Here is an 18,741-nt window from a genome sequence, read left to right on the forward strand (position 1 = left end):
CACAGTAAAGAATCTGCCTGCAATGCAGGAGGCCCAGGTTCTATCATTGAATCAGAAGATCCCCTGGACAAGGGAATGGCTACCTACTCTAGTGTTCTTGCTAGGCACAATTCTCTCCAGTTATGACAAAACATCACCATTTAGGCCTCTTTCAGGAACATATCTATAGAAATTTCCTGGTAACATTTTTGGAAGAGGACATTTTTTTTTTCCTGTGTCACCTGAACGGAGGTAGCTGTTGTCTGAAGTACAGGATCTCTGAGTGACCCAGAGTTATGTTCAAATGTATAGCTAGATCAATATCTATAGTATATGAATATGCTATATAAATTAAATAATACACCTTGACAGAGGTAATGTTACATACATACATACTTGACATATCATGATACCCATGTGTTTCTTCACAGTGGGACCCTCTTTCTTAGCTGGTGTTTACCTAGAAAATGGCAATTGACACTGGAAGAACTGGATATAAATATTATGATCACTGTAGCATGGCAGAGAGAGAGAGAGAAGATTCTGAGTATGGCATTCAGGTTAAAGCAGTAGGTCTAAACCTTGACTGCACATTATAACTGCCTAGGGAGCTTTTAAAAAGACATAGTGGAGACCCACTCTCATAGATTCTGATTTAATAGCCTGAGATGGGGCTCAGGCAATATTAGTTTTAAAAGCTCCCCATTTGATTTTCATGTGCAAGCAGGGTTGAAAATCACTAGAGAGGAAAAATCCATAGTGGTGAGTGGTGGAGCCGACTTGGGTAACAATCGATTGGTAAGCATTTCATACTTGAATATTTTGATCAATTGTATGATCAGAACTGAGTAATGCTAGTAAGGATTCTGAGACTTGAGAGAAAGCAGTTGGAGTGCACACCAGGGCAGCACAATACTTTGGCACACATTGAAAAGAAGAAAGACTAGAATAGATACTTTGTATTCATTCTAATGGACCTGGACAGGGTTATTTCTGAGAATTTTCTATTTAGTCTAATCAAGAATTACTCAAATTTAGCTCTCTTACCTAGCTCCTTGGCTTCTCAGGTGGCTCAGTGGTAAAGAATCTGCCTGCAATGCAGAAGATGTGAGTTCAATCCCTGGGTCAGGAAGATCCTCTGGAGAAGGAAATGGCAACCCACTCCGGTATTCTTGCCTGGGGAATTCAGTGGACAGAGGGCTCTGGCACACTAGTCTATGGAGTTGCAAAAGAGTTGGACATGACTTAGTGACTAAACCATAAAAACCCAACTCCTTAACCCCAGAATGAACACACACATAGAATGATTTTCTTGTTCAAGTATTTAGTCAACATGGTCTAACTAGTGCTCAGTGATATGCTAATTTGGTAATCACACTCACAAATAGTTGATCTGGATGATTCCACTTCATTATTGAAAGTACTAGTCTTAGGACTATTATCATGTAAGTGTTATTCTTCTACAATTCTGTTTAAATATAAAGTATGCTTCTCATCTATTCTTCCTAGGCCTTTGGGGGTTCATCTGCCTTCTTCCTTCTCTCTTCTATTGTTCTAATGGCTGGGAAGGCTAGATTTGAGCTTCATTCTCTGGACATTATAAACTGTATGCATGCATATTTTGATCATAATAATATTGATTCAGTTTCTTAAATAAGTGATTATTTTTAAAATGTATGCTACTATGTGAAAGTTGGACTGTGAAGAAAGCTGAAGAATTGATGCTTTTGAACTGTGGTGTTAGAGAAGACTCTTGAGAGTCCCTTGGACTGCAAGGAGATCCAACTAGTCCATCCTAAAGGAGATCAGTCTTGGGTGTTCATTGGAAGGACTGATGTTGAAGCTGAAACTCCAATAGTTTGGCCACCTGATGCGAAGAGTTGACTCATTGGAAAAGACCCTGATGCTGGGAGGGATTGGGGGCATGAGGAGAAGCGAACGACAGAGGATGAGATGGCTGGATGGCATCACTGACTCGATGGACATGAGCTTGAGTGAACTCTGGGAGTTGGTGATGGGCAGGGAGGCCTGGCGTGCTGTGGTTCATGGAGTTGCAAAGAGACACGACTGAGCAACTGAACTGAACTGATTAACAAAATAAACAAATAAAGAATTTGCTAGGCCCCAGAAACTAGCATACAATTCACAACTTGTATGATTTTTCCATATTATTTAAAAAGAGACAAGTATCTTTTTAAATTTTTATGTTATGATCTTTTATACATCTTCATTTATCATATGGAGTTTGATAATTAAACACTCTTCCTGTTATTTGATTTTTTAATTTTTAATTTTCACTCCTTTTTGAAATAATCCTGGAGACCAGGATTAGTTGGATTAGTTTTTTTTTGGTTGTTGTTATTTTTTTTTAATTTGTTTTTAACTGGAGGATACTTGCTTTACAGAATTTTGTTGTTTTCTGGCAAACCTCAACATAAATCAGCCATAGGTATACATATGTCCCCTCCCTCTGGAAACTCCCTCCCATCTTTCTCCCCATCCCACCCCACTAGGTTGATACAAAGCCCCTGTTTGACTTCCCTGAGAGGAACAGCAAATTCCTGTTGGCTATCTATTTTACATATGGTAATGGAAGTTTCCATGTTACTCTACTCTCTTCGTATGTCTCACCCTCTTCTCCCCTCTTCCCATGTCCATAAGTCTGTTCTCTATGTCTGTTTCTCTACTGCTGCCCTGAAAGTCAATTATTCACTACCTTCTTTCTAGATTCCGTGTATATACGGAATCTTTCTCTTCTGGCTTACTTTGCTCTGTATAATAGGCTCTAGGTACATCCACCTCATTAGAACTGACTCAAATGCATTCCTTTTAATGGCTGAGTACAGTCCATTGTGTAGATGCACCACAACTTCTTTATCCATTCGTCTGTCAGTGGACATCTAGGTTGCCTCCATGTTCTAGCTATTGTAATAGTGCCGCAATGAACATTGGGGTACATGTGTCTTTTTCAATTTTGGTTTATTCACGGTATATGCCTAAGAGTGGGATTTCTTATGCCTAAGAGTGGGATTTCATATGGTGGTTTTATTCCTAGTTTTTTTAAAGGAATCTCCATACTGTCTTCCATAGTGGCTGTATGAGTTTATATTCCCACCAACTGTGTGAGAGGGTTCCCTTTTCTCCACACCCTCTCCAGCATTTATTGTTTGTCGACATTTTCATGATGGCCATTCTGACCAGTGTGAGGTGATATCTATTATACTTTTGATTTGTGTTTCTCTAATAATGAGTGATATTGAGCATCTTTTCATGTGTTTGTTAGTTATCTGTACGTCTTCTTTGGAGAAATGTCTGTTTAGGTCTTTTTCTCACTTTTTGATTGGGTTGTTTGTTTTTCTGGTATTGAGTTGTCTAAGCTGCTTGTATATTTTGGCCATTAATCCTTTGTTGGTTATTTCATTTGCTATTATTTTCTCCCATTCTGAGGGTTGTCTTTTCACCTTGCTTTTAAAAGCTTTTAAGTTTAATCAGGCCCCACTTGTTTACCTTTGCTTATATTTCCATTACTTTAGGACGTGAGTCATAGAGGATCTTGCTTTGATTTATGTCATCGAGTGTTCTGCCTATGTTTTCCTCTAAGACTTTTATAGTTTCTGGTCTTATATTTAGGCCTTTAATCCATTTTGAATTTATCTTTGTATATTGGAGAAGGCAATGGCACCCCACTCCAGTACTCTTGCCTGGAAAATCCCATGGACGGAGGAGCCTGGTAGGCTGCAGTCCATGGGTTGCTAAGAGTCAGACATGACTGATTTCACTTTCACTTTTTGCTTTTATGCATTGGAGAAGGAAATGGCAACCTACTCCAGTGTTCTTGCCTGGAGAATCCCAGGGACAGGGGAGCCTGGTGGCCTGCCGTCTCTGGGGTCACACAGAGTCGGATACGACTGAAGTGACTTAGCAGCAGCAGAAGCCTGGTATTAGAAGGTGTTCTAATTTCATTCTTTTACATGTAGCTGTCCAGTTTTGCCAGCACCATTTATTGAAGAGGCTGTCTTTGCTCCATTGTATATTCTTACCTCCTTTGTCAAAAATAAGGTACATAGGTAGCATGGGTTTATTTCTGGGCTTTCTGTCTTGTTCCATTGGTCTATATTTCTGTTCGTGTGCCAGTAACATACTGTCTTGATGACTGTAGCTTTGTAGTAAAGCCTGAAATCAGGGAGCTTGATTCCTCCAGCTCCATTCTTTCTCAAGACTGCTTTGGATATTCGAGGTCATTGTGTTTCCATATGAATTGTGAAATTTTTTGTTCTAGTTCTGTGAAAAATGCCATTGATAATTTGATAGGGATCACATTGAATCTGTAGATTGCATTTGGTAGTATAGATATTTTTGCAATATTGATTCTTCCTACCCAGGAAAATGGAATATCTCTCCATCTGTTTATATTGTCTTTGATTTCTTTCATCAGTGTCTTTATAATTTTCTCTATACAGTTCTTTTGTCTCCTTAGGTAGGTTTATTTCTAGATATTTTATTTTTCTTGCAGTGGTGAGTGGGATTGATTCCTTAATTTCTCTTTCTGATTTTTCTTTTTTTTTTAAATTTTTACTTTTACTTTATTTTACTTTACAGTACTGTATTGGTTTTGCCATACATTGACTTGAATCCATCTTTCTGATTTTTCATTGTTCAGTTCAGTTCAGTCGCTCAGTTGTGTCCGACTCCCTGCGACCCCATGAATCACAGCACACCAGGCCTCCCTGTCCATCACCAACAGCCGAAGTTCACTCAGACTCACGTCCATTGAGTCAGTGATGCCATCCAGCCATCTCATCCTCTGTCTTCCCCTTCTCCTCCTGCCCCCAATCCCTCCCAGCATCAGAGGCATTTCCAATGAGTCAACTCTTCGCATGAGGTGGCCAAAGTACTGGGGTTTCAGCTTTAGCATCATTCCTTCCAAAGAACACCCAGGGCTGATCTCCTTTAGAAAGGACTGGTTGGATCTCCTTGCAGTCCACGGGACTCTCAAGAGTCTTCTCCAACACCACATTTCAAAAGCATCAATTCTTTGGCACTCAGCCTTCTTAACAGTCCAACTCACATCCATACATGACCACAGGAAAAACCATAGCCTTGACTAGACGGACCTTAGTCAGCAAAGTAATGTCTCTACTTTTGAATATGCTGTCTAGGTTGGTCATAACTTTTCTTCCAAGGAGTAAGTGTCTTTTAATTTCATGGCTGCAGTCACCTTCTGCAGTGATTTTGGAGCCCCCAATAATAAAGTCTGACACTGTTTCCACTGTTTCCCCATCTATTTCCCATATAGGAATGCAAGTATTTTCTGTGTATTTATTTTGTATCCTGTGACTTTGCTAAATTCACTGATTAGCTCTAGTAATTTTCTGATAGTATCTTTAGGGTTTTCTATGTATAGTATCATGTCATCTGCAAACAGCAAGAACGTTGCTTCTTTTCCAATCGGGATTCCTTTTATTTCTTTTTCTTCTCTGATTCCTTCCATAGGACTTCCAAAAATATGTTGAATAATAGTGGTGAGAGTGGACACTCTTGTCTTGTTCCTAATCTTAGGGGAATGTTTTCAGTTTTTCACCATTGAAAATAATGTTTGCTGTGGGCTTATCATATATGGCCTTTACTATGTTGAGGTAAGTTCCTTCTATGCCCATTTTTTGAAGAGTTTTAATCATAAATGGGTGCTGAATTTTGTAAAAGGCTTTTGCTGCATCTATTGAGATGATCATATGGTTTTTATCTTTCAATTTATTAATATGGTATATCACATTGAGTGATTTGTGTATATTGAAGAATCCCTGCATCTCTGGAATAAACCCAACTTGATCATGGTGTATGAGCTTTTTAATGTGTTATTGAATTCTGTTTGCTGGAATTTTGTTGAGGATTTTTGCATCATGTTCATCAGTTATATTGGCCTGTAGTTTCCTTTTTTTGTGTTGTCTTTGTCTGGTTTTGGTAACAAGGTGATGGTGGCCTTGTAGAATGAGTTTGGAAGTGCTCCTTCCTCTGTAATTTTTTGAAAGAGTTTAGAAGGATAGGCATTAGCGCGTCTCTGAATGTTTGATAGAATTCACCTGTGAAGCCATCTGGTCCTGGGCTTTTGTTTGTTGGGAGATTTTTTATCGCCTTTTTCATTTCAGTGATTGTAATTGGGTTGTTCATAATTCCTATTTCTTCCTGGTTCAGTCTTGGAAGATTGAACTGTGCTAAGAATCTGTCCATTTCTTCTAGGTTATTTCATTGCCATATAGTTGTTCATAACAGTCTTATAATCCTTTGTATTTCTGCATTGTCTGTTGTACAGTTGTTATTTTTAATTGTGATGTTAGCATTTTGATAACATATTTACTAGATAATAGCAAAATAAATAAAATAATATTTTTGGCTTAGAAAGCTTGTATTTTCAGGAGCAAATGACATTTATCAAAAGGTCAGTGATGATTTCATCTGGAAAAATTCAATATATATTTTCTAGGATTTTACTGATTATTATGACAGTTAACCGTCTTGTTCATTCAGTCTGTTTTAAAAAAAGCTTTAAAACACTGGGAATGTAGATATGCATTTGCCTTTTTCTTTTTTCAGGAAGGAGAGATTAAGTGATTTTACAGTCAAAAGGCAAACTAGAGAAATATAAATGTTCTTTTTCCCTTTATCTATCACATAGTTACAGAGTTGTTTTGTGACAGCACCTATAATAAATTTTAAACTTGAAAATACTCAGCTTCTTGGTTCAGACAACAATATATCTTTATTCTCTGCAATTTCATCTGAAAATATATATAGGGAGAAAACCAGGTAATTTTTTTTCCCCCTAAGGGAACATAGATTACTGCAAATTTTTTCTAAGAATCTCTTGAGTTCTCTTATTATCTGAAGATAATTTTCAAAGTTATATCTAATAATTATCTGTACATAAATATCAGAAACAAGATTTATTAAAACCTTTATCCAAAGTCATTCTTAATTATTTTAATAACACTATTATTAAGTGTTAGTCTCATCACCTAGAGTACTCTTTAGCAATTTTTATAATTTTATTTTAAGAAAGATAACTTATATTTAATCCAGGCAATTAAACATCACTGGGATGTTTTTAAGGTGAGACAATAGTGGTCAGCATATGATCCTTGACTGTAAGGAGTTTGCATTTTAACCTAGAACAGATATGGTGTAACCAAAAGTGAGATCTGGTTGCTCATCACTCAAAAGCTGATAGAGAGACCATGCTGGTAGAAAGGAAAGTTTGCTTTATTTTGGATGCTGGCAAACAAGGGGGAGGGCAGATGCTTGTGCACAGGACAACTCTCCCCAACCCCGCACCCCCACCCCCCGGCCCAAGTGGGAGAGAGCTTTTATAGGCTGAGGGAAGGGGCCACATGCAGAAATATCACAGTCAGCTCTGACAGCTTGAAATTGGTCATCGGTGGTCTAACCAGTGTCATCTTGATTGTTTTAAGTACAGTTAAAGTGACTTAGCAGCAGCAGCAATTTTTAGTTCCAGGTTGGTTTGTTCCCATTTCCTGAGGCCATGTCTCAGATTTGGGGCAGCTTGTGTCATGGCTACGGTCTGGTCATTGTGGACTTGACTTCTTCCACCTGGTGCAGGTTTCAGTATCTGCGAAACAGCTCACAGGATACGGCTCAGACTATTCTCTATAGCCCTTGAGAAGGAACTAAAGGTTCTTGACTATGCTTAATGACTGCTTTATTGTTATTATCTGTTCTCCTTTGACTGTTTTCCTTAGTTTCTACATTTTTATCACTTCTCTGACTAAACTTATTCTTTGGCTAAAGTTTTTCCACAGACAAAAGGCAGGCTAAGGACATTGAGGGGAGGGGACAAGGACCCTACATTTTGGTCCTGCTCCATTTCACTGGCACATATTTGACACTCAATAAATGGGATGTAAAGAAGGAAGAAGGGCCTCCCTGGTGGCTCAGTGGTAAAGAATCAGCCTGCCAATGTAGGAGATGTGGGTTCAATCCCCAGGTAGGAAAGATCCCCTGGAGAAAAAAATGGCAACCCACTCCAGTAGTCTTGCCTAAGAAATCCCGTGGGACAGAGGAGCCTGGAGGGTTACAGTCAGTGGGATTGCAAAAGAGTTGGACATGAGTTAGTTATTAAACAACAACAACAAAAAGAAGGATGGAAGGAGAAAAAGTTCTACTGTCATTTTTTACCTTTTAGATTTTTTTTCTTTTTTCCAAAACATGCATATCTGAGGCTTATTATATGTACCTATACGATAAGGCTCTATTGTCCGAAGTTTTTTTGTTGTTGTTGTATTTTACTAGAATTTTCTTTTTTGCAGATATTTTGTAATATTAGATATAAAGAAAAAGAGAGTCTCAAAAGAATTTTCTATCTTATTTCCATAGCTAATCATGAGAGAGGAGTAATTTTATCTTATTTTTGAGAAGTAACAGTAAATAGGATCTATGCAATTGTGCAGTAGAGAGAGAACATATTGGTGGTTTCGCATATAAGCATTTATTTCTGGATTTTAAAAACACAAATAGATCAATTTCAATAGTACCATTGAGCACCTAGGTACATATGAAAAGTTCAGAGAATCAATTGAGTGTTTATCAAAACCATATGCTTTTATTCCCCTTGGACTTAAGAGCTGGACTAAACATATCATAAAAACAGACATTTTCATGAAGATTACAAAAAGATTTAGGCAAGAAATGTATAAGCAAATGAAAAATCAAATTGTGTTTCTGAATCAATAAAAGCAATAACACAGAGAAGTCCAAATATAGATAAAGGAGGTTTTATTTCATGCCTTCAATCAAGTATGCTGTCTGTATAGTTTAAGGAGCCTTTCAGTTTTTTTGAACTGGTTTACCAGTTTATAATAGAAAGTGGAATTTAGACTGGGTCTACAGAACACTATAAGTATGATTGATGAAAAAGACTACCTTATATATCAGGAAAGTATGGAATTTAGAGCTTTCTCCTCTTCCTTATTTATTTATTTGTCTATTTATTGTACCTGCACAGTCTCATAGAGTCCTAAATCTATTCAATAGATTATAATCTAATATAATTATGATTTATTTTGATGCTCACATTCTCCCAGAATGGGAATCCCATCAGTTTACTCCTGTGTTTACTCCTGACAAGTCTCCATCGTTTCTTACTTAACTGTCTTTAACTTAATATTATTATATGACATAATGTATATCATAAGACCTTGCTGCAGTATACTTCTGTTACTCTCTTTACTGGCCTTTGGTATATTACTGTTATACACTTCTAAATATATTATAAAGCTCCCATTATATTTCTTTTATTTTTACTACACACATTCAATTAATTTTACAGAGATTGAAAAGAAAAGAAAGTATGTTATAATTACACATTTATAATGTCTGGTGTCGTTAATTGCTTTATGTAGATAACTATTTCCATCAGGTATTATTTTCCTTCTGCATGAAGGACCATTTAGCATTTCTTACAGTGCAGGTCTGCTGGTGATGAATTCTTTTAACCTTAGATGTCTGAGAAAGTATTTCATCTTCATTTTTGAAGACTTATTTTACTCTGTTGTCAATTCTAGGTTGATAGTGTTTTCTTTTAGTAGAGTAGTTGCTCCACTTTCTTTTGACTTGCATTGTTTCTGATGAAAAATCTATCATTCTTATCTTTATTCCCTCTTTTCCCCTCCCCACAGCAGTTCTGTGGAATGAGCATTTACTAAATTTCTCAGATGAAACAGACTGATGCTGGAGGTGGGGAGAAATACTGTCTCCAATGTCAGTTAGGGGATATTCAAAACATACCATTTTTTTTTTTCCATCTGTTCTTAAGACTTTATCATTGTTGTTAAGCAATGTAAGATGTGCTTTTGTGTTGTTTCCCTCAAATTTTCTGTACTTGGAATTCACTGAGCTTCTTGGATCTGTGGAATTATAGTTTTCATCAAACTGGAAACATTTCAGCCATTATTTCCTCCAATCTATTTTTTTCTTCTGCTTCCTGCCCTGAGGTGTTTTTTTTTTTTTTTAATTCCAGTTACACATGTGATAGTCCACTCAAAGTTGTCCTCCAGCTCACTGATGATACATTCACTTTTTTCACAGTCTTCACACACTGTTTCACAATTCTATTGCTGTATATTCGAGTCCACCAATCTTTTCTTCTGAAGTACTTCCTCTGTTTTCAATCCAAACAAGCATGTTTCATGTCAGACATTGTGCTTTTCATATCTAGAAGTTCAATTTATTTTTTGTATCATTCATGTCTCTCTATTTAACATGTTTATTATTTCAACATTTGTCTTGGAATATAGAACTGTAACAGTAACAGTTTAATGTCTTTGTTTACTAATTCTGTTATCTGGGTCATTTTTCAGTCTGTTTTATTGATTGATTTTTCTCTTCCTTATGGGTCATACATTCCTGATTCTTTTTGCTTACTTTTTAGTTTTTCCTGGAATGCCAGATTGCTGCTGAATATTTTTGTTTATCTGTAAATATTCTTGAGCTTCATTCTAGAACACAATTATGTTACTTGAGAGAAATTCTCTTGAGATTACTTCTAAGCTATGTTTAGTAGCATTAGATTAGACTAACCTACATCTAACTTTATCCTACTGCTGAGACACTGCTGAGTTTTCTAAGTACTCTATTTTTTTTTAATGTGAATTATAAGGTTTTTTTTCCCTTTTTGATTGCGTGATACTTTCCCTGCCCTCAAGTCATCTCTCTTACATACATTTATCAGTCATAAGTTGAAGACTTGAGGAAATGCTCTGCTGAGCTCTCTTGTTTTATTTCTGTACAGATCCTGTCTCTCTCATATTTTAATCTGCAAACCTTTCCCATCTTGACCTCCTTCTTTTACTCACCTTCTGTTTACCCCATTGATGAGGAAGGGATTTCCACCCTAGAATTATGGAAGTAGCCAAACACATGAAACTCAATACTGGATAAATGAGATTGACTGTAGTCATGTATTCTAACATTATTAGTCACATACACTTAGAGCCTGGTGGAGGACAACACAGCACACAGCAGGGACCATGTCAAGGTGGTACTCGGGGACAGCATGAACAACTAGAGATGAGGAGACAGGCTTTGAAGTACTAAGGGATGTGGCCACCTCAGTTATTGCACGAGGTTGTGAGGAAACTGAAAACCGCTACTCAAAGATAAGCAAGCACTGTGCCTGGTCTTTCTCATAAGGAAGGTTGTTTGGCTGGGGGACCCCATCTGCCAGAGCCGAGTTGGAAGGGGAACTTATGGTTATTCCATTTGAGGCCCTTTTGGATTCACCAGGCTTCGTAGGTGGCACATAATATTGGATCTTAATTTTAGGCTTTGCACCACATCCCCCAAACTCCCATCTCCATCCTTTCAGTTCACTGAGAAGGAGCCCTGGGAGGGCTCTGACTGGGTCTTCTCTCTTGGCGCTGTGGTCTGGAAACCCTCACAAGGCAATAAACAGGAGGCAGTCAGAGTTTACCTGTCTTGGATATCACTGTACTGGGTTACCTAATGTGCAAGGTTGGAGAACAATATTTCATAGTTATCTGTTTGTTTTGTTGTTCTTAGTGAAATGATAAATGTGGCACGTGCTACTTCCTCTTGGCCTTAGCTTACTTGGAGAACTTTGAAAGGATGTACATGATAAATTGAGGTTAATGAAAAATTTATCATTGTTAAGCAAATGATATTTGATCAACAAGAGGGAAATTTCACCCAAATTGCTTTTAAACAACTTCCTATTCCTCTGCTAAGTCGCTTCAGTTGTGTCTGACTCTGTGCAACCCCATGGACTGTAGCCCACCAGGCTCCTCCATCCATGGGATTTTCCAGGCAAGAGTACTGGAGTAGGGTGCCATTGTCTTCTCCTATTCCTCTAGAATCCTATAAATAGTATGACTATAGTATAACTAGGGGGAGCAAGGCTGTAAAGGGGAAAAATACCTTTCTAGTATTTGAGAAAAAGGAAAGGGTAAATCATGTAAGTAACCAATATTCTTAGCTTTAGCATTCTTCTGCATTTTATTAGCTTGAATCTGGAAGCTTGTGTTTTTCAAAATGAAGAGCTATTTAGGCAGTTGAATCTGAATAACATATTAAACTCTTAATGTCATTGCTGATATCTAAAAGAAATAAAGTGGAGATGGCATGGACATCAATGATTTGCTGCAAAGACATGATATAGCATCCATAAGCACTTTATAGAAGTTTTGTCACAAAATAGGTACACAATAAATATCATTTCTCCTTACGCCACTTTGATTAATTCTTAAGGAGTTTCCTTTCTCAGAGTTTCCCCATCTCCTTTTGTACGAACAAAAGGTGTTTTACCAACTATCTGGTTCAATTTTGTTTTTGCCATTTTCCATTTCTATTTCTTCACTTTGGGAGGCTATAAACCGTGCTGTGTCCATAGGTAAATTAAAAAAGAAGTCCTCAGCCTCCCCTCAAAAGAATATTTTTGGCATATACTCTGCACTTACACAAAGTGTTAGAATTTCAAAGCCTCCCCAAGGAGTCCAGCAAACATATCTAAGTGATTATAAGTCCTTTTCAAGGCAGTGAGACATTCTTCAGAAACAGAGTCAGGCTGTGTAAAAAGTCACTTGCTTATTGTATAAGACCTTTAGTAGCAGAAAAAAAATACATGCAGAAAAAGAATAAAGTATTGTTAGCTCAAAAAAGGGGAGTTCACTTGAGAACTGTGAATTATTTTTAAAACTGCTGTAGTAGTATCTAGAAAAGTTTAGTCCTTCTGTGTTCCACCCATACGATAGTTGTGTTGACAAGTATGTATTGAGCAAATTAAATAATTTTCAATGTATTGTACTCTAATTTGGAGATAAATATGTTGGAAGCTCTATGGATAAGGACTTGTTAGCGTTAACATTCCAACTTCTCAATTACTAGTTCTGTAATCTTGAGGCCATTATTTAATATCTCTGAATTCCAATTTCCATCTCTGTTAATTGTGGTCATTTCATAGTGTTTTTCTAAGGGTTAGGAAAAACAGCAAAAATGCAGAATCAGTCATGATCCACTATTCCTAAAAGGCCTCCGATGAGTGATTGTTTGCTACCACTACTAGTAAAACATTAGCTGTTGCTACATTTATCATTAAATGTTTGTTTTCAAACAATGGACATTTTTAGATTCTTCCAATGTTTGCCAAAAGCAGAGCTCCTAAAATCAAAACAAGGAGACAGAGAAATGAAATATTACAGGCATGATGATGGAAACTCAAAAGTAAATTCTATCATGTAAGAAAACATGGCATTTAAAATACAATTATTGCTCATATAAAAGGGTAGAAAAATAGGGAGAATGGATTATCATTTTACCATTGTAACCTCTCTTTCCCTTGTGTATTTGTTCATTCAGCAAATGTTTGTTAAACACATGTAATGTTCAAGCCGTTATTCTAGGCATTGTGGATAAAGAAGCTAAGAAAAGAGACACACATTTCAAGCCTCATGAAGATGAAATTTTAGTAAGGAGAGACAGTGAATAAATATTGTATTGTGTTCTAGCCTATCCAGACGTATTCCCAGAGAATGGTATATATATATAGACACACAGACATATATACACATATATATGCACACACATACAAATATGTATGCACACACACACATATATATACATATATATCTACACACATATATATCTTTACATACACATATATTTTTATACACACATTATGTACACACACACTACTATGGAGAAAAATAAGACAGAGAAGAGGAATAATGATGTGTGTATGGTTAGTTCAGTTCAGTCACTCAGTCGTGTCCGACCTTTTGTGACCCCATGAATCGCAGCAGGCCCTGTCCATCACCATCTCCCGGAGTTCAGTCAAACTCATGTTCATCGAGTCGGTGATGCCATCCAGCCATCTCATCCTCTGTCTTCCCCTTCTCCTCCTGCCCCCAATCCCTTCCAGCATCAGTCTTTCCAATGAGTCAACCCTTCTCATGATGTGGCCAAAGTACTGGAGTTTCAGCTTTAGCATCAGTCCTTCCAATGAACATCCAGGACTGATCTCCTTTAGGATGGGCTGGTTGGATCTCTTTGCAACACCATGGTTCAAAAGCATCAATTCTTTGGTGCTCAACTTTCTTCAGAGTCCAACCCTCAGATGCATACATGACCACTGGAAAAACCATAGCCTTGACCAAATGGACCTTTGTTGGCAAAGTAATATCTCTGCTTTTCTAGTAGGCTATCTAGGTTGGTCATAACTTTCCTTCCAAAGAGTAAACGTCTTTTAATTTCATGGCTGCAATCACCATCTACAGTGATTTTGGAGCCCAGAAAAATTAAGTCTGACGCTGTTTCCACAGTTTCTCCGTCTATTTTCCATGAAGTGATGGGACCAGATGCCATGATCTTAGTTTTCTGAATGTTAAGCTTTAAGTCAACTTTTTCACTCTCCTCTTTCATTTTCATCAAAAGGCTTTTTAGTTCCTCTTCACTTTTTGCCATAAGTGTGGTGTCATCTGCACATCTGAGTTTATTGATATTTCTCCTGGCAAACTTGATTCCAGCTTGTGCTTCTTCCAGCCCAGCGTTTCTCATAATGTACTCTGCATAGGAGTTAAATAAGCAGGATGACAATATACAGACTTGAAGTATTCCTTTTCCTATTTGGAACCAATCTGTTGTTCCATGTTTAATCCTTGCTAAAAAATAAAGGTAGGTGAAATTATCCCAGTAGGAATACTGAGCCTCAGCACATTAAGTAATGTGCTCCTGCTAACATAGTTCAGTTCAGTTCAGTCGCTCAGTCGTGTCCGACTCTTTGCGACCCCATGAATCGCACCACGCCAGGCCTCCCTGTCCATCACCATCTCCCGGAGTTCATTCAGACTCACGTCCATCGAGTCCGTGATGCCATCCAGCCATCTCATCCTCAGTTGTCCAGTTCTCCTCCTGCCCCTAAGAGTTAGCAAGTAGCTAATCAAATTTTACCTATTAATTTGTTGCTTTTGTTTTGTTTTTCCTTTTTTTTTTTTTTTGCTTCTACCTGTATATTGAACCCAGGTCTCCCACATTGCAGATGGATACTTAACCAGCTGAACCACAAGGGAAGCTCAGGAATACTAGGGTGGGTAGCCTATCCCTTCTCCAGGGGATCTTCCCAACCTAGGATTTGAACTGGGGTCTCCTATATTACAGGTGGATTCTTTACCAGATGAGCTAACAGGGAAGCCCCCTATTCATATATGATATGAGTCTTAAGTCCCAGTAATAGAATAGGCACACAGTATTTCTCACTATTCTCATTACATAGGTGAGAAGGTTGAACCATCAGCATGTAAGCAGTAACTAAATAATATTCCATGGGATAAAACAAAATTAATGTTTAAATCAGTAATTGCAAGTATGGTAGTTCTGGTAGTAAAATACTTGCAATACTTGCAAATACAGTAGCTTAGGTAAGTTAAGCAGCACTTACAAATACACCAATAAGTGAATTTCAGTTCCTCAGTGTATGGAATAGTTCAAATTCTCAGCATCTTACTCAGTGGATTCCCTTCAGATCAATGCAGAATGAATCCATGGGGCCTCTCTTATTCACCTGAAGTGTAGTCAGTCAGTTATGTCTAACTCTTCACTACCTCATGGACTGTAGCCCACCAAGCTCCTCTGTCCATGGAATTCTCCGGGCAAGAATAGTGGAGTGGGTTGCCATTCCCTTCTCCACTGGATCTTCCCAACCCAGGGATCGAACCTGGGTCTCCCTCACTGCAAGCAGATTCTTTATGGTCTAAGCCACCAGGATAGCACTTTATGGTGTCCACTTTTTCAGTGTCCTATGAAAGATGCTCTGGTAGTCTTTATTACCCACTTCCAGTGTTTTCTACTGAGTAAGATCTACCCCAGATATCTAAATATAACTCCCATGTGTATGTACTAGGTGAAACCAGCCCATTAATTGGCAGATGGAGTTGAAAAGCTGTGTTTAGTGAGGTCTTCCTGAAATTATCTGTTTTGGCCAAGGCAAATTCAAGTAGCTCTTTGTTTCTGTAAATAATTTGAATAGGGTCTGTTTGCTTTTCTTTTCCTATTGTTTGTCATATATATTTCACTTTACTCATATAACATATTTTTTCCTAGTATATAAATTTTATCTTAATATAGTATCATATTTAGTATTTAAATACCGGAAGATGTGTACCAGAGTAGTCAAGCATGTGACAGGGACACATGTGTTGGTCATGAATTGTACTTCTGACATCTCACTCGTGTAAATATTATTTCCATGAGTAATTTCTTATAGAATTAACTGTTCTCGTCTGTAGATTGAATATGGAGTCCTGTTCTTCAGGGTTCATATTATAAACAATTCACTGTTTATAAGATATAAATAATTTATTATGAGTGATAAGTGTGACAATAACTTTAAAACCCAATAATTGAAGTGAAACAAGGGATATAAAGATAAATAAGACACAGTCTGGCAAGAAAGAGAGCTAATGGATTACAGAGCAGTATGACTATTAAGAAGGACTGAAATATGAAGAAATGATCATCATTATTGGATGGGTAGAAATTGTCAGGGAGGTCTTCACAGAAGAGGTTATATCTCACTAGGTTGTAAAGAGACTTGGCATTTGTTTGATACATGTGAAATAAAACCCTTGTTGATCAATCTATTTGCTATTGGGAGCTTAATCATCAATAAATCATGAAAAGTAATAGCTTTTTTTTTTTTCCTTGTTGTGCAGGTTGAGTAAAAGATAAAGCTGAAAAGTAAAATTGATCTTGTATTCAAATCAAGCTTCTGCTACAAAAATATCTTTTAAAAGGGTTAAAATGGGTACTAGGAAGAAATCATCATTTGTATGTAATTATGCTTGAGGCCTCAAAATAAGGCAGTTGCCATCTTAAAGGCTTGTTAAAAAAAATAATGCAGATAACAGGAGTATCACAAAAATACAATTCCTTTATGTATTAACAAAAATATGCCAAATAATTGCCACAAACGGTAAGTGGATTGCAGCATGTCTGGAGGAGAGCATGGGACATACTGAAGAACAACTTGAGCCTCGCACCACTATAAATATGTCTCAGTCTTGGACAGTCTGTGCAGTCTTGCCCTGCCAGAGCCCCTCATGTCCACCAATGGGACACATTGCACAGGAAATCAGACGTTTTAAATTAGGGGCCTGAAAGAGGCTCTCAAGCTGCAAAGAGGAAGAAGCTGTACTAAGATGACTGGCCATCTCAATTTTCTGTAGTTTGGCTCAATGTGTTAGAAAGAAGTGACATGATTTAGATCTCTGTCACTAATAAACTAGGGCATGCTGATCAAGAGTTCTGAAGATATTTAGTTTTAATTCAAAACTCTGATCACCCTTGCTTGTGTGACCATGGATAAGCTATTTAACCTGTATGCACCTCAGTGTTCTCATCTATAAGTTTATAATCGTATTTCACTTGTTCTAATTGTATCTCTGATACTATTAATAGTATCTCTCCTTGTTTCTAATATTGTTCAAATAATTAAATCAGGCAACATATGAACTGTTTATTCAGTGGCTGTTCAATTAGTGGCTGGTAAAAGTTAGATGTTGCCTCTTCTGTTATTCTGTCAGTTTATATTGTGTCTTCTTCATGCATTGTGTTCTTCCAAATATTTGCCTTTTAATGAATGGTCTCTCAGTGAAGGAATAAGTAAATGAGAGTCATATATTTATATAGGTTTTGGAATCATTCCAGTAGTCATTCTTTAGTTTCAGCATTGCAATATTAAAACATATTTTATTCATAATTTGAATAAATGATGTTTTTAATGGTAAAATTATGTTATTAAATGTTTATAATGCTCAATATTGGGAACAAAGGATGGTATATGGGTTATTTTTAATAGTTATTTCAATATTCTCATTGATATTCATTCATTGCTTGTTAATTTATTTTGTCAGTAGTGACCAATTGCAGAAAAATTTTTGCAATTCCTATATGTGTGTGTGTATAGGAAAAAACCTTATAGGTTATCATTGTAAGTGTTAAAGATGGGAGACTTAAGCAAATCATGGAAAACCACTTTTTCACAGGACCATTCATTGAAGACCACCCTACAGTGACCCTGACAACATGGACATAGACTTTTTCTCTTGCATTTTGTTGTAAGGGACAATGTAATCTCAGGATGGAGTTAGGAATTAGAAACTACTACAATCTGGTATTCAGATTGTATGTAAGGCATTTTCTTTATTAACTGTGGCTAAGCAAATATTATGAAGATCTGAGCTCCAGAGGAGTTTTATACAGTATAAATAAGCATCATGGTGTTTCCCTTAATGAATATACTGGGCAGCTGTTGCTGCTGCTACTAAGTCACTTGAGTCGTGTCTGACTCTGTGCGCCCCATAGACGGCAGCCCCATCCCTGGGATTCTCCAGGCAAGAACACTGGAGTGGGTTGCCATTTCCTTCTCCAATGCCGGAAAGTGAAAAGTGAAAATGAAGTTGCTCAGTCGTGTCCGACAGCGTTTAAGAAAGGAAATGTCTTAAAAGTAGTAATTAAATCAATCACTGTAACTGTCAGGAATGTTTCACATTACTTGAGTTGTTCTTGTGATAATTCAACCCATATTCCCAGCAAATGTGTGTGAATGTTTTACCAAAATTCATGAGATGGGTGGTGGCATTTTTCCCTAAACTCGCCTGTTCTATTGCTTCATGCTTACTCGTCACCAGGCACTTGAAGTGGAATTCTCCTTTTTAGGTCTATCACTTGAATGGGGCTATT

The sequence above is a fragment of the Capra hircus genome, chromosome 18 (genome assembly GCF_001704415.2).
Source record: "Capra hircus breed San Clemente chromosome 18, ASM170441v1, whole genome shotgun sequence".
In the NCBI taxonomy this organism is placed as follows: domain Eukaryota; kingdom Metazoa; phylum Chordata; class Mammalia; order Artiodactyla; family Bovidae; genus Capra; species Capra hircus.